A 17,578-nucleotide genomic window follows, 5' to 3' on the forward strand; every position below is an offset into this window, starting at 1 on the left:
CAAGAGCCAAAACAATTCCCTTTCACTTGTTCTAAGTTGTGTGTGAAATTTAGGGTGTGCTTCCTATACCACTGCTTCTCAACCCTGGTCCTGGGGGCCCATTCTGAGTTGGTTTTTGTTCCAGCCATAGTAACACACTCTACATTGTAATGAGCTGCTAATTGTTCTTAATTACACACTAATTGTTCTTAATTACACTTTCTACATCTATTGAAAGATGATTGTTGATTGATGAAATAGTTATGCATGCCCTAAAATAAATGTCCCAGATTCACATCCCGGGAATTTAAATCAGTCAGACCAACTTATGCTTTCATTTACTGAGTAGTATGTACAATAAGGAATTAGGTTTAATTTAAAATGTATTCTATTGCAAACTGACAAGTCAGCTGGGTCCCATTCATTGAGAGTGTGGAAACCTGAAACCATCTGTATACTGTACAATGAATGAATTTACTGACAGGAGATGGCTGCAAGCCAAATCTGCATTGTCCTTAATAAAGGAAACTTAACCACACAAGTATGGTACAATTTTAACAACCTTAATTGTATGAAAAAATCATGTTCCAATATAAGAACAAAAATATACAATTCAGAAGTTGCATGAATAAGCACATTGTTGTTTATTTCCGGCCAACACATTTCCGGTTTGGTAGAAATAGAAGTTTGTTTTTCATATTATTCAATACAGACATATTTATGGAACCAAATATTGCACCTGCTTATGAAGCTATGACTGTTTTCTGTCTAACGTTGAAGTTCATTTGGTAATCCGTTTGGCCATTCTCGAGAAAATGATTTTTTCCGGGACTATACCTGAGCAAATGCCGTCTTGAACTACTTCATATTGTTGCGTAAAGGCAAAATGGAAAGGGTTAACCAATTGGCATGCATTTATGATTTCACATTGCTCTCAAAAACTTTAACTTTAACTATATTTAGTAATTGAATAGAGATGCCATTTTACTGTGCAACAAGATGTCCTGGAATACAGTGAAAAAATGTATGAGCAAACAAGCTCATGCCCTTGAATTCTGTCCAGCATCAATGCCATGACCTCTGCTGTGTTATTCTCAAGGAATACAAATGTTGGAGTTCCACATATTTAACAGCCCAGAAGTGACTCAGCAAGCAGAACCATAAAACACCATGGCAACAAAGATGTGTCATCTCTCTGCTGGTTGCTTATGCATCACTTGTAGTCTGTGCTGGAGGAGTAGTTTGATTTAGGGATAAGTGCTCTCGCCACCAAAGCAGGGCACTATCAGGGATAGTTTTTATGGCTTTCCCCTCTGTTTCTCACAGTATTTGGAATAGCCGGTTGTATTCAACACCCACGCTCATTGTTACAACCTCTTCTATAAATTTGTAGGCAAGTATGTGCTCTCCTCCAAAACATGTGCAGTTAAGCTGCTGCTTCTTTTCACCCCCACAGTTCAGGAATAGCTTGCACAGGTGAGAAGGAGAAAGACACTTGTCACCTGAATGACCTGCAGGGGTTGCTGGTGAGCGGTGAGACAGCCTAGTCAAACCAGCTCCAACTGATACTGGTCCTACCTTTGTGAAACTACAGGCAATTATGCTTTGCCCAGTGAAGCTTCCAGCCACAGTTAGCATTGACACAGGTTTAATGTCAGACCATGGGGCAAAATGCTAGAACAGTGCTGTAACAACATGAGACACCCAACAGAAGAGAGGAGGAGGAGCAGAGACAAACACACTGTTGATGGGGGTATGCAAACCCCCTTTAATACTTTGTGTTGCATCCTCTTTTGTAGAAGTATATACACTCAAGCAGAGTCACCATATGTTTGTAACCACAGAAAAAATGGATGGAAAAAGGTTATATCAAAAACATTCAAGCCTCAAATCTTCATGCTACCACACCATATTGCAAGTGATAATCACAGTATCTTCATAGCAATGCCTAATTCAACAGTAAAACTTTCAAATGCCTTTGTGCGCCATTTTTAGCCATTGTTTTCTTTTTTCTTTTGGATTCCATTTGGAAACTGCATTTCCAGCCCATTCTATAAAAAGGTGGCTTATAATCAACAGGCCCCCCACACTGGTATCAGCAAGAACGACCCGCTGGACTATGTCACCATCATCCTTCAAAAGGACCAATAAAATTATTTTGTAAGGTCACTCATTGTACATTGACAAAATAATGATTTCAGGACCCTGCCCTGGATTCAATCAATATTACTCTTTAACTTTGTCTCACAATTGAATTGCAAATGTTAGTTTTTCTTTTCAGCAATAGTTTTCTAGTTTCAGTAATCACCAAAATGTATTGTAAGCCTTATTGCTCCAAAGAAATGATTGTGATCCACTGGAAGCCATAACAGCAGCTCTAATCCTGCTAATGTGTCCTGTCTTTCATGGATGTAGTATATATGGAACTATCTATGGCAAGAGTACATGTCAATGCTTTCATTGAAAATAAAGTAAATATTTCATTAATCTACTGATCAGACTTTAGTTATAGAGACAAAAAGCAAAACATTTAAGGGCAAATATTGATTGAATCCAGTCCTTTGTTTTGCTTTTCTACTCTACCAATCGCTTTTCTGCTCCACCAAACTCCTCATCCCAAATGCTCTATCAAGTCAAAATGATGGGTGAAATAGACCTCAAGAGTCCGTGGTATACTGTTTACATGCAGTTAAGAGTCAGAAGTAGAATTTGTTTATTTCTGCTAAGCTGATCAATTGAAAAAGTATGAAATATGTATTCGTGTCCACAGTGCTGAAGCTACATGATAAAATCAATAACCAATCTGAGATAATATTTCCATTGAAAAGTGTTTTAGAAAGCACTAACAACGCACACTTTATTCAAAGAATTATTGATCAATTATTAAGTATTTACTGTAGCCATTCTAGCGTACTGGCTCCTTACCATATTCATCATTTTCAGATTCCACAAAAAGAGTCATTATATTCCATTACTTTAATTGACTTGTGTTTTCATATCACATGCACGTTGGCCTACAAACCTGTGCATCGAGTGCTGTGGGCACAACCTAAGCCTGACTGTAGATGCTCTATCCGTGTCATGTGTTTTACTATCACCAATCACCTTTAACTGGAGTGCATTTAAAATGCCATTCATCTTTATAATGCAGCGCTTTAATATGACAGTAACACTTGTAAGTGATACAGGAAGTCAGATTCTCCAGATTGATGATTTCTAGGTGGTGAGTTAAAATCCATCTATCTGAGTGACGCCCATACACTGCACCATTATTATAAAGCAGACAAATAAATACAAAAACATAAAGGTGACAAAATATATTGGTGCTTAACAATCCGTCTGAGCAACGATTAGTGGCAGAGAAGCAGTCTGAGGATGCCAGTGCAGTACTGAGTGGTGAGTTCCCTGTTCTTGACAAAAGCAGTGATTCAATCTTATTTCATTAGACATCTGTTTCTTAGCACAATATTTTTCAAAAAGTGTTTTTTTCTGCATGGTTTGGTGTTGCTGGTAAGTATGGTCAGTAACAGGAAGGCCAGGCCAATCATATGCGAAATGATGAGTCCACATACAGCTGTACTACCACATATCTGAGCAGAAATTATATTTAAGTAAGCAGCAGTTTATCTGTCTCAAAGTTGATTGTATGTTATATATAAAAAGGATGCTTGCTGAAGTTGATCAAAGGTTTGGTGTTTGATTCATTGGACAGCGTCCTACTTGTATGAAAAATTTTGATGCAGTCATTTTCAGTATGATTACCTTAGCATCAAGTGAGTGTTTGTCTTTTCTTTTCCGACTTTCAATAGTTGAAAGACCACAATTCCTACAAAATAATATATAACTAGATGAAACATTTGATATTTGTCCACATAATCATGACATGCTCCCATGGATCCAACAAAAACTTGCCCTGAAGGAACAGCTATAGTGCCTTGATACCCTGCAATTATAATTTCGTAATGTTGCTTGAAGATCTTCTTGTACAAAACTAAAATTGCCTGAGACCTGAGACCACCTCATACAAACAAACTAAATAAAAGTACTTTTATTGTGGTTTTTGGTTCAGAAAAATCATTTAAACCTGTCAGATTAATCAAAATTAGAAGGCAACTGTATTCCGATTCTGAAAAAACACATAGGTCAAAATATGACATTAACTGAAGAAACACTTGGATGCTTTATTGCTATTTCAGATTTTGTCATTTTTATGTGAAACTCGGCACCTTGGGTCTTTTGGGTAGGTGGTAGCTTAATTTGGAGAAAAAAAGGTTTCACATCACCACAATTAGAAACAGATTTTAAAATGAATGTTTAAACAAAAATTGTTCTTGTTGAAACTTTAAATGTCTATGGAAAGAGTCACTACACATCATAATTAATGCACTGTAGTGCAGATGCATTAATGGGTTAGCCTTTCATTTTTAGTAAAATGTACTCATTCAATCATTGTAAGCTTAGTTCCATGAATTGAAATTGCAGCTGGTGAGCCTAAAAAAATAAGCCTGAATGGTCCACTATCTACAGTAAACTGAATTTCATTTGTATGCAGACATATTTGTTTCATTAAATTTATTCTCTTTTTCAAAAATTTAGATTTCAGTATAATTTTGTGTTTTCCAGATTACAGCTTTCTGATTCAGTGGAGGGATGAGAGGGAGAAATCAGTGCGGCTGTGATAGCTTGACAATTACTATATTTACTGAATTTGCACAATTATACTGTGTATGTTAAATGATACAAAAAGCCAAGTGGATGTACTATGTGTATTTAAAACAGAATTATTATGTAAGAACATTGCATAAGTAAAGAGTTTTGAGCCATTGTGTGCAAGATGTTGGTTCCTAAATGATTGTAAATAGTACTGCACAAAGCCTGTAGGGGCACTGTAGCTTTCCCAAAGCGTGTTGTTGCTCTTGTGTTCAGGTATAAGTGCATTTTCACCCTTCTCTTTCTATGTTAAGTGAAATACCAGGGAAGTGGTTTACTGAGTTTCAAGTTTTATGGCAGTTTATGTTGTGAATACGGAATGTTAACATTAAGGGTGAAGCAGAACAAATGACTTCCTTAAGCACTTTCTGTGGTTATACGTACGCACATCATGTGGAGTGCCTCTTTCTTTTTTCTTTCAGAGCTGTTGGAAGTAGGGCCCAGTCCCAATTGCATGCTGCAGGAGAAGACATTCACAAGTTTAGCTTTTTTTCCATTTTGCCTTTATTTTATGTGGTGCTGTGGGGAGATAAAATGCAACACAAATGAACAAACAAATTAATCTTTATTCAGACTAAAGAGGCCAGCAGTGTAAATTAACGTGCCAATAAACACGGTTCATTTGGTCAGGTGGTTGAAGTTCTTTGGCAGCAGCCAAGCTTTTTTTGTGGGGGCAGCCTTTCACTCTATTTATAGCTATGAGGTATTTCCATGTGTTTTGGGAATGGACTATACCCTGTGTGGTTTCCAATATTTACATTTTGTCTGAGTGGAAAAAGAACAAAGGTAGCCATTCATAACAGCTGACACAACAGTACGTGCTCAGGATTTGCAGTAGTGTTCCTCATAAACAATGCCCCTGCAGCAGCCAATGTGCCCTGGGGCTGAAACTAGCCAATTCTGTATCTCAATAATGAAATCAGAAGTATTCTATAGGCTGATAGTGTGTTCATATTCATTCTCAGTGTTATGATTTTCTGACTCATTCATGTCAGGGGTGCAGTTAAAAATGAAACGACATTTTTTACATTTTGTAGAAAATGTTCAGGAATGTTCAGAATGTTTGGGGCCAAGCCACACTGACTAGGCAACTCTAACCATTCAAGTAAGCCATGAAACTTTGAAGTGTCTGCCAGTTACCCTGGCAACGTTCCGCCCCCCACACTATTTTTCACACCACAGGTCACCAGTGGCAAATGGTGCTTCTTGGGGTTACATGCTATGAGGGCTGCCCATTGACTACTTCAATTCAAAGCTCAAGCAGTACAGCAGTAACTACAGACAAACTGGACAAAAAATGCAACCACCACTATTATCTTAATGCCGACATGTTTTCAAGCACAATTTAACCAATGGCAATAGAAGAGCGGAATTGATTCTTCAGACAGGAACTGAAAAACCATGTTCACCTGAAATGAAAAATAAATGTTTCAAAGTCTGGATTACAGTTTTTTGCAAAATCCATGCAAAACGGATCAAAAGCCTAAGGTTGAGTTTGGGCTAGGCCCACAGAGCCAATTTGGAGCAGTGGTTCACTGTGGCACCAGGCATTTACTGTGACACCCCATTGTATCACTGGCCTGCTGTGAGAGCAGCAGAAAACACAAGCCTTTTGGTTCAGAGCTCTGGGGAAGCTTGCTTTGGTTTCCATTTAGGCTATTCATCTATCGTTAAAGAAAACCAGCTAAGTAGATGTGTTCCTCACCATTGACTTCAAAATATTCAAAATCTACCCTCTGCCCCATTCTTCAGACAACGTTCCAGAACAAGATCACAATATACAGGTTTTACCTTGAATCCAAGAGGCAGGCCTCCCCCTAGGGAAAGGATGACCAATGATGAGAGCCAACTCACTGAGGTAGTGTACCTGGCGAACATTTTATCTGCTTCAGATCAGAAAAGCGGCGCTCCAGTGAAGCCACGGAGAAGGAAATACATCAGGCAGGTGAGGTTGTACAGCTGTGACAGTCTGTATGCCTTTCACTTCAGTGGGGGTGATAAACTGCAATAGGTCATTGGGGTTCTGCCTTTCAAAATCACCCATGGAGTACAGAATGATGTGCTTATGTTTGACCCACGTATAGGCATGTGCTATGCACATTGCAAAATCAAAGTACAAATGCTATCATCATTTAATTTTATTATTAAAAAAATATTATAAAAAACGATCTACATTTCATTATTGGCATTTGGCAGACGCTCTTACCCAGAGCGACGTACAGTTGATAAGACTAAGCAGGAGACAATCCTCCCCTGGAGCAATGCAGGGTTAAGGGCCTTGCTCAAGGGCCCAACGGCTGTGCGGATCTTATTGTGGCTACACCAGGATTAGAACCACTAGACCTTGCGGGTCCCAGTCATTTACCTTAACCACTACGCTACAGGCTGCCCTACATTCAGGTCCATGAATGCAATTTTAAAATCTGTTCTTATACAGGTACTCTCTGTGCACACATTGATGTGAATATTGTAAAATAAATGTGATAGATTTAATGTGATGTAATCCAGTTCAAAATATTGGAATTCTGCAAAGGAGGACCCATATGAAAAAACACTATACTTCAGCATAGTTAAAGACATATATTATCAAATTTAGCTATATGTCAACTATGCTATAGTATAAAATTGCCAACTTAAAATATAACTCCACATGCTGCTTTTTCACACAGGGATTTTAATGGATTTTAGTTTGTTGCCGATCATTGAGTTTCCTTGCTCTCTTTTGGTTCCACACGAGCCGTTCTTGATCATAAGCGGCAGTTCCGTGCGTCTGTTTGTTATCGTCCATGGGATGTGATTAATGGCAACATGACAGTAATAGCGGCATTAGAGTGTTACAGCGCGGGCGAGGATACTGTTGCCGGGCTCCACAGCCGTGTGCAGGGGCCACCGGCAGGCCAGCTCCTCCCCACAGAACACCCCGTGACCCCCGGTGATGAATGTGAACTCTGTGATGTGTACAACATAACTGGCCTCCTGGAGAGCATTGGAGATACTTAGCAGGACACTGCAGCGGTGGTAGCAAGGGTCTTGTCCCTAAATGTCACTGTGCTCGTATATCGACCAAACATCATTAAGTGCCTGAGACCAGGGCGATGATTTGCCTGACCATTAAAATTCAAGTAGATAATATTTGAAACTAGGGAAAGCAACTTGGACTGTTGTCTTTCACATTGAAAGGTTTACATCTCATTAGAGGAATGAGAACGGTGTTAGCCAATCTGGAAATTCCATTAATGCTAATTTACCTGATGATTATGGAGCCAATACAAGCTTAGCAAGAACAAAACAAGATTTTCCCATGCTCTTAATTCACATGAAGGGTATGGGCTTCAATTTATGATACAGGAAATGAGTATGGAACTGACTAATGTGCGGCACAGGCGAGGAGAGACAAACAAACAGCCATTGATCACTGGAAAGATAATGAACTAGCTAAGCACTGAAGCAGCAGAAACATGCAGCACATCTTGTGGTGTCCTATTTAAAGCAGCCGTGCCGGCATAGCTAGCCCGGGTCTGCTGACGAGGCAAAGAGGTGTGAATCCACACTGTATGCTTCCAATAGGGACTCCAACCTGCAGAATGCCTGCATTGCCTTTACTATGTGTGTGTTTGGGGGTGCGGGTTTCATGGTTTGTGTGTTTTTTGAGTGTGTTTGTCAGTTTGTCAGTGAGCTCATGTGCTTGTGTGTGTTTGTATGTGGGCAATGCATGTGTGTTGGGTTTTCCATTCATGCATGTGTATGTATACATTGCGTATGTTTTATATGTTTGTATGACTGTGTTTTGAGTTTGTATATGTGGGGAGAGTTTCTTGTTTATAAATGAGTACATTTATATGTGTGTATGTTTGTGTGTTCTTAAGGGTATGTTTGAACATATGCGTTGGTGCGATTTCATGTTTCTGTATATGTGTGTATGTGGGCATTACATACGTGCATGCGTGCAGACTTCAGCTTGTATGTGTTTGTGTGTGCCTCGGCATTTGTTTGCTTTTCGTGGGCAGATTGAAATGAGCATTTTGAACCTGTGACCCACGGAATAGTAAAGGTGACACGGAGCAGTGAGACCGAGGAGTACTGCCACCAGACCGAATAGATTATCTCCCTGGGCTTTGATTTAATACTGGGGATTGGACAGCAACTTACTCAAAATAAGCTGTCACTCTCAGAGGGAAAAGGGGAGCACTGATAATGTTCAGTGAGAGGAAAAGGGTGGGGGAAAAGAGTGCAGTGAGAAAAGAGAGAAAGAGGATTGTGTGTATCGTATGTTACAGTATAACAGCAATGCACAGAGCCCATGCTACATAAGCAAGCCATTTCTGTTTGTTAGATAAGCTGTAATGAAAAAAATAAATAGATAAAATAATGAGTAGTTATATTCTCAATACGGTTTTCTAAATCAAATGCACATATCTATCAGCTGTGTTTGAATGGCAATGCTCTTCCGAGCACCTACTAGCTGTGTAAAGATCAACCTGGATTTCACTAATTCCTGTTCAGAGTCAGGTTTGGTAGGGAATTGTCAGCAGCAATGATGGAATATGCCTTCAGTAACTGTACTCTGTTTCATGTCAGACTGGAGGAAAAACCACAAGAGAGACACAAAATAAGAATGAAACAGTGGGAAATGCTTCACCTGCCAAACAAAACAACAACAAAAAAACCTGCTTTGAGATAAATGGGGTAAATTAATTTATTGAGCTGTAGAATAATGGTTTAATTAATTCAACAGAGAGCTGCAGCTACCTGCTATGCTAGCTTCTATAGTACCATGTCAACACCTGCAGCGCAATCATTAGATTTTTGCTAAAGCTGCAGCATAAAGTTCCATACCCCTTTCCCCCCCACCAGTCAACACGTGTGTCAGACAGACCTGCATACCTTGTGTGATGTGATTTCTACATCCATCTTCAGTCCCCACTTCTGTGAATTCAGGTTCCTGGGTTTGAGATTTGATGGCCTGCAGTCCAGGCCAGCACTCTTCCAAGACTCAAAATAAAATACTACAATGACACTCCCACTGAATATACTATCTCCAGGATGCCCCTAATTGTTCATCAGATGGTGTGCTCACCACATGTTACTTGTAATGAATGTTCTCAATGATGGGCTTCTGAATAGCTCAGGAAAAGCCACTTGCCATGTTCTCAGGCTAGACTGACAGCCTAGACCAGGGGTCTAGCCTATGCCATTAAATAATTGGCTTTTTAAATGCATTGCATAAAGCTTCCTTGGTATGGTAGGAGACTTTTTAAGAACGAGTTGCTGAAACTGTTTTGGCCATGCAGGTTGAACATCATTTTCTATCCCTTAACTGGGCCCTCCAGGGTGCATTCTCTGCATGCCCCAGTAACTTGCCCGTACACAGATTCACTCAAAAGCCTACCTCCCTCACAGGAGAGTTACCTTTTTCCAAACACTGCGACTCATTTCCAATTCATCATTTCACACCTTTTGGCAGGCTTCTGTCAAAATCATGTAGAGGAATATTTCCTGCAAACCTTGATTTGCAATTTTCAGTTTCATTGGATGAATGTCAAACTCTGAAACTGCTACTCTGACACCACCACAATATACTTTTTAAGTCACATGCTCTCTTCTTTGCCATGGCAACTCTGGAATCTTATTGTAGCATAACATAACATAACATAATGGTGAGAACAGGCCATTCGGCCCAGCGATGCTAGTCTTTTCCTACCCCTAAGTGTCCCGACTGCTTAGTTTGCCTAAAAGCTAAATAGTATCTAGCACAGTATCAAGCCTGGTCTTGAAAACCTCCAGTGTTTCTGCCTCCACTACATGTCCTGGCATGCTATTCCACACAGTGACCACTCACTGTGTGAAAAAATACTTCCTAATATCTGTATGGAATTTCTCTTTTGCCAATTTCCATTTGTGCAATTTCCTGAAGAATTGTCTATAGTTCACTTTGTTTATCCCTTTAATGAATTTAAAATCTCCCCTAAGTCTCATTTTACTGTGTTTAAAGAGATTAAGCATCTTAAGTCAATCTTCCTAACTCTTTATCTGTTGGAATCAGATCCATGGAATCAATCTATTTGCCCTTCTCTGAACCTTTTCTAGTGCCTCTATATCATTCTTATAGTGTGGTCCCCAGAACTGCACACAGTACTCCAAGTGTAGTCTAACAAGAGTATTGTATAAGGCGAGTATAACTTAGACGCAATACTCTTGGCTATATATCCTAGCATCCTGTTGGCCGTACATTGACTAGAACCTGAAAGGCTTTGGTCAACTATTACCTTTTTTTCAACTGTAGCTCTTTCCAATTTTGTGCTACCCATAAAGTAATCCTGTCTTAAATTCTTATTCCCCACGTGTAGAACTTTGCAATTAGTTGTATTGAATTAAATTTGCGTGTTTCCATCCACCACTGGATTCTGTTTAAATCTTCCTGGATTACTTTATTAGATTCCTAACTGTTAGCTAAACCTCCTAGTTTTGTATCATCTGCAAATTTAACTTAAGTACGTTCAATGCCTCTGTCAATGTCATTTATATAAATGAGGAAGAGCAGTGGCCGTACTAAGCCCTGTGGGACTCCACTTCCCACAATACCCAGGTCAGATAAGATCCCTCCTACCACTACTCTTTGTGTTCTATCCCATAGCCAGTTATGAAGTCACTCTGAAATGGCTCTGGTAATTCCTACCATCCTCATTTTGATAATGAGTTTGGCATGAGGTACATTATCAAATGCTTTTTGGAAATATAAATATACAATATCATAAGCCATGCTAACATCAAAACACTTGGTAGCTTCCTCAATGAATGGCAGGCAGATTTGTCAGGCAGATACCCTTACGAAAACCATGCTGGCTATCCCTTAGAATGTTATTATTTTCAAGAAATAATTCCAGTATTGTATGTGTGAAGCAAGTTAAACTTACAGGCCTGCTACACTACAGAAAGAAACATTTGGGATTGCATTTTGCAGCTTGTGATTTTTTCTTTGCAAACTCCTACATATAGCTTTATACATCCACTGTGGTGATTGTGTTCTCAACTTACTTTTTTGCTCCTTTGGAATGAATCTACACTACACATCAAGTATAACCCTTTTGAACCTGCTGCACTTTTCACTCACAGTCCTGAAATAAAGAACTTGCTCCCAGTCTACATTACTTAAATTTGATTGCATCTTTTTAAAGTTGGTTAAAATCCTGGACTTCTTAAGTCTTTGGTTATAAGGTTCTTTGCCTTTTTGCGCTGGCCTCTGAAGGACTCTGGCTAAAATGAAGGTGAGTATGGAAGTTCTGGGCTTATGAGAGAAATGCCTGAGCAGTATCCTCTATGACAGATAAGGTCGGTTTGGGTTGGCCCCTCAGTGTTTTATAACCACCAGCATTATGTTGCACAACCTATTCATCCAGCATCCAGATCATCATGCCTTATTGTCTGCATTTATGATCGATTTAGAGATTGTTCAGTGTTACTGGGAACAAAAACAATCAAGACTGATACAAAACAAGTGATGAATGAATAGTGTAAGTTATGGTAAAAATACTAACTGGTAGGGCAAATTTGAAGGACATTCTCAGAAGACTCTGAATTTGTATACTTTATGAAAAGTGTTATTTTTACTTTTCAATTAAACCAAACAGGCATTACTATTCCTGATGCATGTGCATCCTCTGATGTTCTTACCAACAAGCTAATGACAAAGCTCCACAGGTTTCAATACTACAGAAGAGCCAAGGCCAAATGGAGAAGATGCATGCCTCTCATTGATGGGCACCAGTAGCCAGTGGGCACCTGGTGTGAGGTTGGGCGGACTTACTGCCTAAGTAACACAAGGAACCCTAGCCAACGTTAACATATGCTATCTTGGAGGGACAAGGCCAACTGTGTCCTGCCAATGCGGACTGCCAGTCATATTCCCCTAATGATAAAGCCATGATCAAACCTCTGACTTAATAGGCAATAGGAGAGTAATTTGCATGCTAATTAGTAAAGAGTTAAGGACAGGTTTCTGGGAACTGTATGTAACTTGTAAGAATGTGGGTAATTTTCAGAGCCCCACATTCAGCAATGTCATCCAGTCCCTGTCAAGAGCATAAGGGTGGATCACATGACCGAAAGAGCCGCAGGCACGTCCCATGACAACCGCAGTTGGATATTATAGGAGAAATGGAACACATTAGCAGTTCTTTAAGATGTCAGGTTTATTGTCCTTCAGGTTAGGATACAGATCACCACAGTTCAGAATAAACAACAAACAAATATAAAGTGCTCAACAAAAGAAGAATAGGGCTGTATTTCAGAATGAAGTTGGGTTTACTGAGATGTTGGGGCAGCCATCGTAACTAAACTCTTGGCAATAGCTCATGCTGCATGTCATCAGCGATGGCACGTACGTTACAGATAACAGCTTGGCTGCTAATGTTCAAAGTGCTGCAACGTGGATGCCTGTAGTGTGACTGTATCCAATGGGGGAGGACTCGTATGTCCTACCAGAACAATAATCCAATCATAGTCCTGTAGAGAAAATAGAATCCTTGCCATGGACATGGTTGGTGTTCTCCAAGGGTTAGAAGTGCTTCTGACCACCATGAGGCTTATTGAGAGACCTTGGAACCAGACTTCATTTGGCATGGAGGCAGGGCCGGAAGGCCTTCTCCAATGGCTACATTAACAGGTAGCATTGAAGGGGGGGTATCCTTTTCCATTTTCAACAGTTCATTGCTGGAATGATCTTTTTTGATGTGCATCACTCTGCCCGTTTCTTTTGATTGGTTCACCTGGGGAACAGATTGAAAATAACATGGATACATGAGTCGCACATTAAGACAACAAAGGTAGAAGAACTAACTGCATGCCTTAGCCTACCAGATCCAGCTATTTTAATAAAGGGGTTATGCTTTTATGTAGCTATTCATTTTAAATAATTAGTCTTTCTTATGTGAATAATGTGCATGATCACAACACTTTGACCTCTCTCTCTGTCTCATTACTAATGCTCCATTGTCATAATCCACCACATGCATGCATATTCAACCAGTAGACAGCAAAAGTGATCTTTCGGCAGTGCAGTGATTTCTGATAATTTTTTTCTTAAACCACAGATGCCCTTTGTGATTGCAATTAACTCACCGGTAAATGATTGCAATCCCCCCCAGTTAGCGACTGCAATCTACCCTCCTCCAGGTGTGCAATTGAACCCACACCCCTCAGTTGGTGATAGCAACAACTCCCCAAGCCCTCCTTGCCTCATTTTCAGCATATGACCTCCAAAAGGTCTGTGCATGGCCCCTTAGCTGATCACAAGTGATCACACAATGATGTTCGGCAGCATTTCACACTTAGGCAGGTAATACCAGAAGCATGAAAACAGAAAAGTAGGGAAACCATTCACTTTATTTTCATATTGCAACATGTATCTACATTGATTAACAACACTTCACTCACATTTAGTGATTTACAATAACTTTACATATTTAAAAACTCAGGATATTGGGATAAACTAATTGAAATAGTATATCCATTCCATACTCTTCAGTCAACGTATGAAAGCAAACCAAAAACACCCTGCCTGAACAGACATTTATACTCAGACAAAAACATATAAAATTGAATATTTGATGTTGATGCTGCTATTTACTTTTAATTTTTTTGTCTGTTTGGTAAGTCCAAATGAACAATATTAGTTGACTCCATAATTCACTTATTTGCCATCGGAAAATACATATTTATTGTGTCATCTGCTTGAAAATGAAATGGAAAATGTGTTTTCTCTTCGTTGTTTTGTCTGCTAAGTGAGTCCAAATTATAGATTACTGCATAATTTACTTATTTGCCATCAGACAATCCAGTTAAATTTGTTGAATTTAAGCCTAATCTTTCTTGTGTCTCTTGATTGATGTTTTAATTTTATTTAGCGTGTATTTAATAATAAAATAATAATAATAATAATAATAATAATAGTAATAATAATAATAGTAATAATAATAATACATTTTATAGAGCACTTTTCAATTTGTCCAATCTACTGTCTTCTAAAAGTCTCAGGTGAGTCATGAAGTACGTACGAGAATAGAACAAACCTCATGGCAACAACTTTCAGATTAGTATTCAGTGAGGTTACATTTGAAACATTAGTAGACAATGATAGAAACGCTTCACTTCAGCTTCCACAGGCTCAGCACAATGTTATTTCTTTTGGACGATATTATATTAGAAATGAGATTAGAAATCTATGCCCAGGCCTTTATACAGAATCATGAGCTCTTCACTGCTTACTTACTAAATCATCTTTGTGACTATGTCTCAGGACTTTTCATTCAACGTCTTAGGAATACATACACTCAGTGAGCACTTTATTAGGTATTTATTAGACTTATTTTGGCATGTTGTGTGTTCACAGATGCTCTTCTGCATCCCACTGTTGTAATGTGTGGTCATTTGTGTTACTCTCACCTTTCTGTCAGCTTTGACCAGTCTCATTAACAATTAATTTTTGCCCACAGAACTGCTGCTCAATGGATGTTTTTTGTTATTCTCTGAAAACTCTGGAGACTGTTGTGTGTGAAAATCCCAGGAGATCAGCAGTTTCTGACGTACTCAATCCACCCTGTCTGGCACCAACAATCATTCAACATCAAGGTCACTTAGATCACATTTCTGACATTTAGCCTGAAAAACTACTGAACCTCTTGACCATCTGCATGCTTTTATGTGTTTAGTTTCTGCCACATGATTGGCTGATTAAATATTTGCATTACCAAGCTGATGTACAGGTCTACCTAATAAAGTGATCACTGAATGTATGTATTCTTTTGAACATAGTTATTTTAAAACATTGTATCTAAACCTTTCCAGTGGCACTATCCAACAATTGCCTTGTTGGTTAAAATATATTAATCTTTCATGTTATGATCACACTGCTGTATGATAATCTTAGGCAAGATAAAGAAATAAAGGATGGCAATCTTCTTTATCAAATGATACATGGCTAGTACTAATAACTTTTTTCAGGCCACCATTCATTGCATACAAATTTGTGTGAGTCATGCTGAAAATGGGTCATAGTAATATGTATAATAATGCAACAAAAGTGATGTGAAATTAGAAGCAACAATGCTAGATTTGTCACCATTCTGAGTGACCATGGGTTTTATGTACTGTTCAGTGTTATGTAAAAAATGATGTTATCGAAAAATATATAATTTGTGTTAAAGACATTTGACCATATATATATTTTCTTTAACTTTCATTGCACACAAAAACTGTCTGGGCCAATCAAACATAGACTTAAACTGTGACAATTCCCAAAAGGCTCCTTTCTCTTTTCCAAAAGAGTACTATCAATTTAACATACAGGTATTGTACAAAAAATAATAAACAAGGGACAACAAGTAGAGCAGAGGCTAAAATACAGGGAGGACTCATCCACTAATTCCAAACAGTAATCAATTAAAATTCTGGGCAGGCCTGATTGCCTCCGCATATGGCTGCCAGGGTTGCAAGAGATCTCAGTGGCTGAAAAGAGTATGATTGTTATGGTTGTTAAGTGGGAGCTTCGGTGATCAAACCACATACTCCACCTCCATTTTAATTCAGTATATTAATTCAAATTCAATTCATGAATTGGAAATGGCTATAATGTTCTACGAGTGTTTTTCAATTCATTATTTCATATGCCGAGCTGACTGAATTGAAATGGAATTGACCCTGGTTCTGCCCTTCACCCTATTCAAGTGTTGTGTCCATTTTTCCTGTATATCCTGTATTAATCAAAATGAGACTGTAGCTTCTTGGTGCTTTCATTGGTTTGCAATTTCTGCATCAGTATCTTTTCAAGTTTCAAGTTATCAATGAATGAATCCTTCATTCCTGAGTCAGGGCTGTAGGCAGAAATCAGTGCAACTCAGTTATTAATCTCAGACTTTCTGGTGTTTATCATAAATCAACCCCATTCATTTTAGATGCCAGCAGAGAAAGCCTGTTTTAAAAGACCCAATTCGCAATCTCTCTTTTGTATTATGAGCTGAAGCCAAAGAAAGGTAATGAGTTCATCTAATTATGCAGCTGAGCATAATTGCAATTAATCATTTCATATATGTATTCCTCCCTCACATCAACTTCAAAGAGCTTGGTCGGGATTTCCCGTGTAAGGGCCAAATTATTTCAGAAACATCTGACTGCAGATAATGAAGCCACCCTCATCTGCAGCTTGCAAAGAGCTGAAATAGTGTCCAGATGACAGCAATTCTCCAGAATGAGCTTTAGAGCATTGGCTTTTATTTTGGCCATCATGGTTCTGGGCTGGCTTCATTGGCAGAGAAATTACAACACTTGGAACATTTGAGAATCAGTTTACCCTGGTTTGAGCTCTTGTAACCATAGTTACAAGAATTGGTACTATGAGTCACAGTTGGAGATATGCTGCACTGCACTCTACAGATTAAGTACCAATACATCTTTATGCATAGAGAATATTGAAAATTTGGCCACTTTCATTTCAGGACAAAACTATTTTACTTTGCAGGAGGAATGTTTAACTGAAAGTCATTGCCAAGGACAATTCAAAAAAGAAAAGAATCAAGTATCACATGGGTACGCCATAAAATCTCTCTCACTTTTTTTATCTCCAATTTGGAATGCCCTATCATATTCACAAGCATATAAGCTGCAAGTCTCATATAATGTGAAAGCATTACATTTAAAAAATGCACTTTGAAATGAATACCTATCATAATCGAGCTACAGAATTTTCTTCAACATAAACATAATCTCCTTGCCCTTTGAACATGTAAGAACATATGGTCATATTACATTTTGCACGTACACTCGGTACACCACTGTATTAGGTACACCAGCTTATTAATGCAAATATCTAATCAGTCAATAATGTGGTAGAATGCAT

At 38.7% G+C, this 17,578-nt stretch overlaps 1 long non-coding RNA gene across 3 annotated transcripts in view; it reads right to left on the reverse strand.

Moving 5' to 3' along the window:
* Window positions 1-12,860: 12,860 nt before the first annotated feature.
* Window positions 12,861-17,578, reverse strand: part of LOC133110586 (uncharacterized) — a 64,028-nt gene continuing 59,310 nt past the window's right edge. For all 3 annotated transcript variants that reach the window (XR_009704866.1, XR_009704867.1, XR_009704868.1), the window contains one exon: window positions 12,861-13,454. This is a non-coding gene — a long non-coding RNA (uncharacterized LOC133110586). The remainder of the gene's footprint in view (window positions 13,455-17,578) is intronic.

Source organism: Conger conger, chromosome 14 (assembly GCF_963514075.1).
Source record: "Conger conger chromosome 14, fConCon1.1, whole genome shotgun sequence".
In the NCBI taxonomy this organism is placed as follows: domain Eukaryota; kingdom Metazoa; phylum Chordata; class Actinopteri; order Anguilliformes; family Congridae; genus Conger; species Conger conger.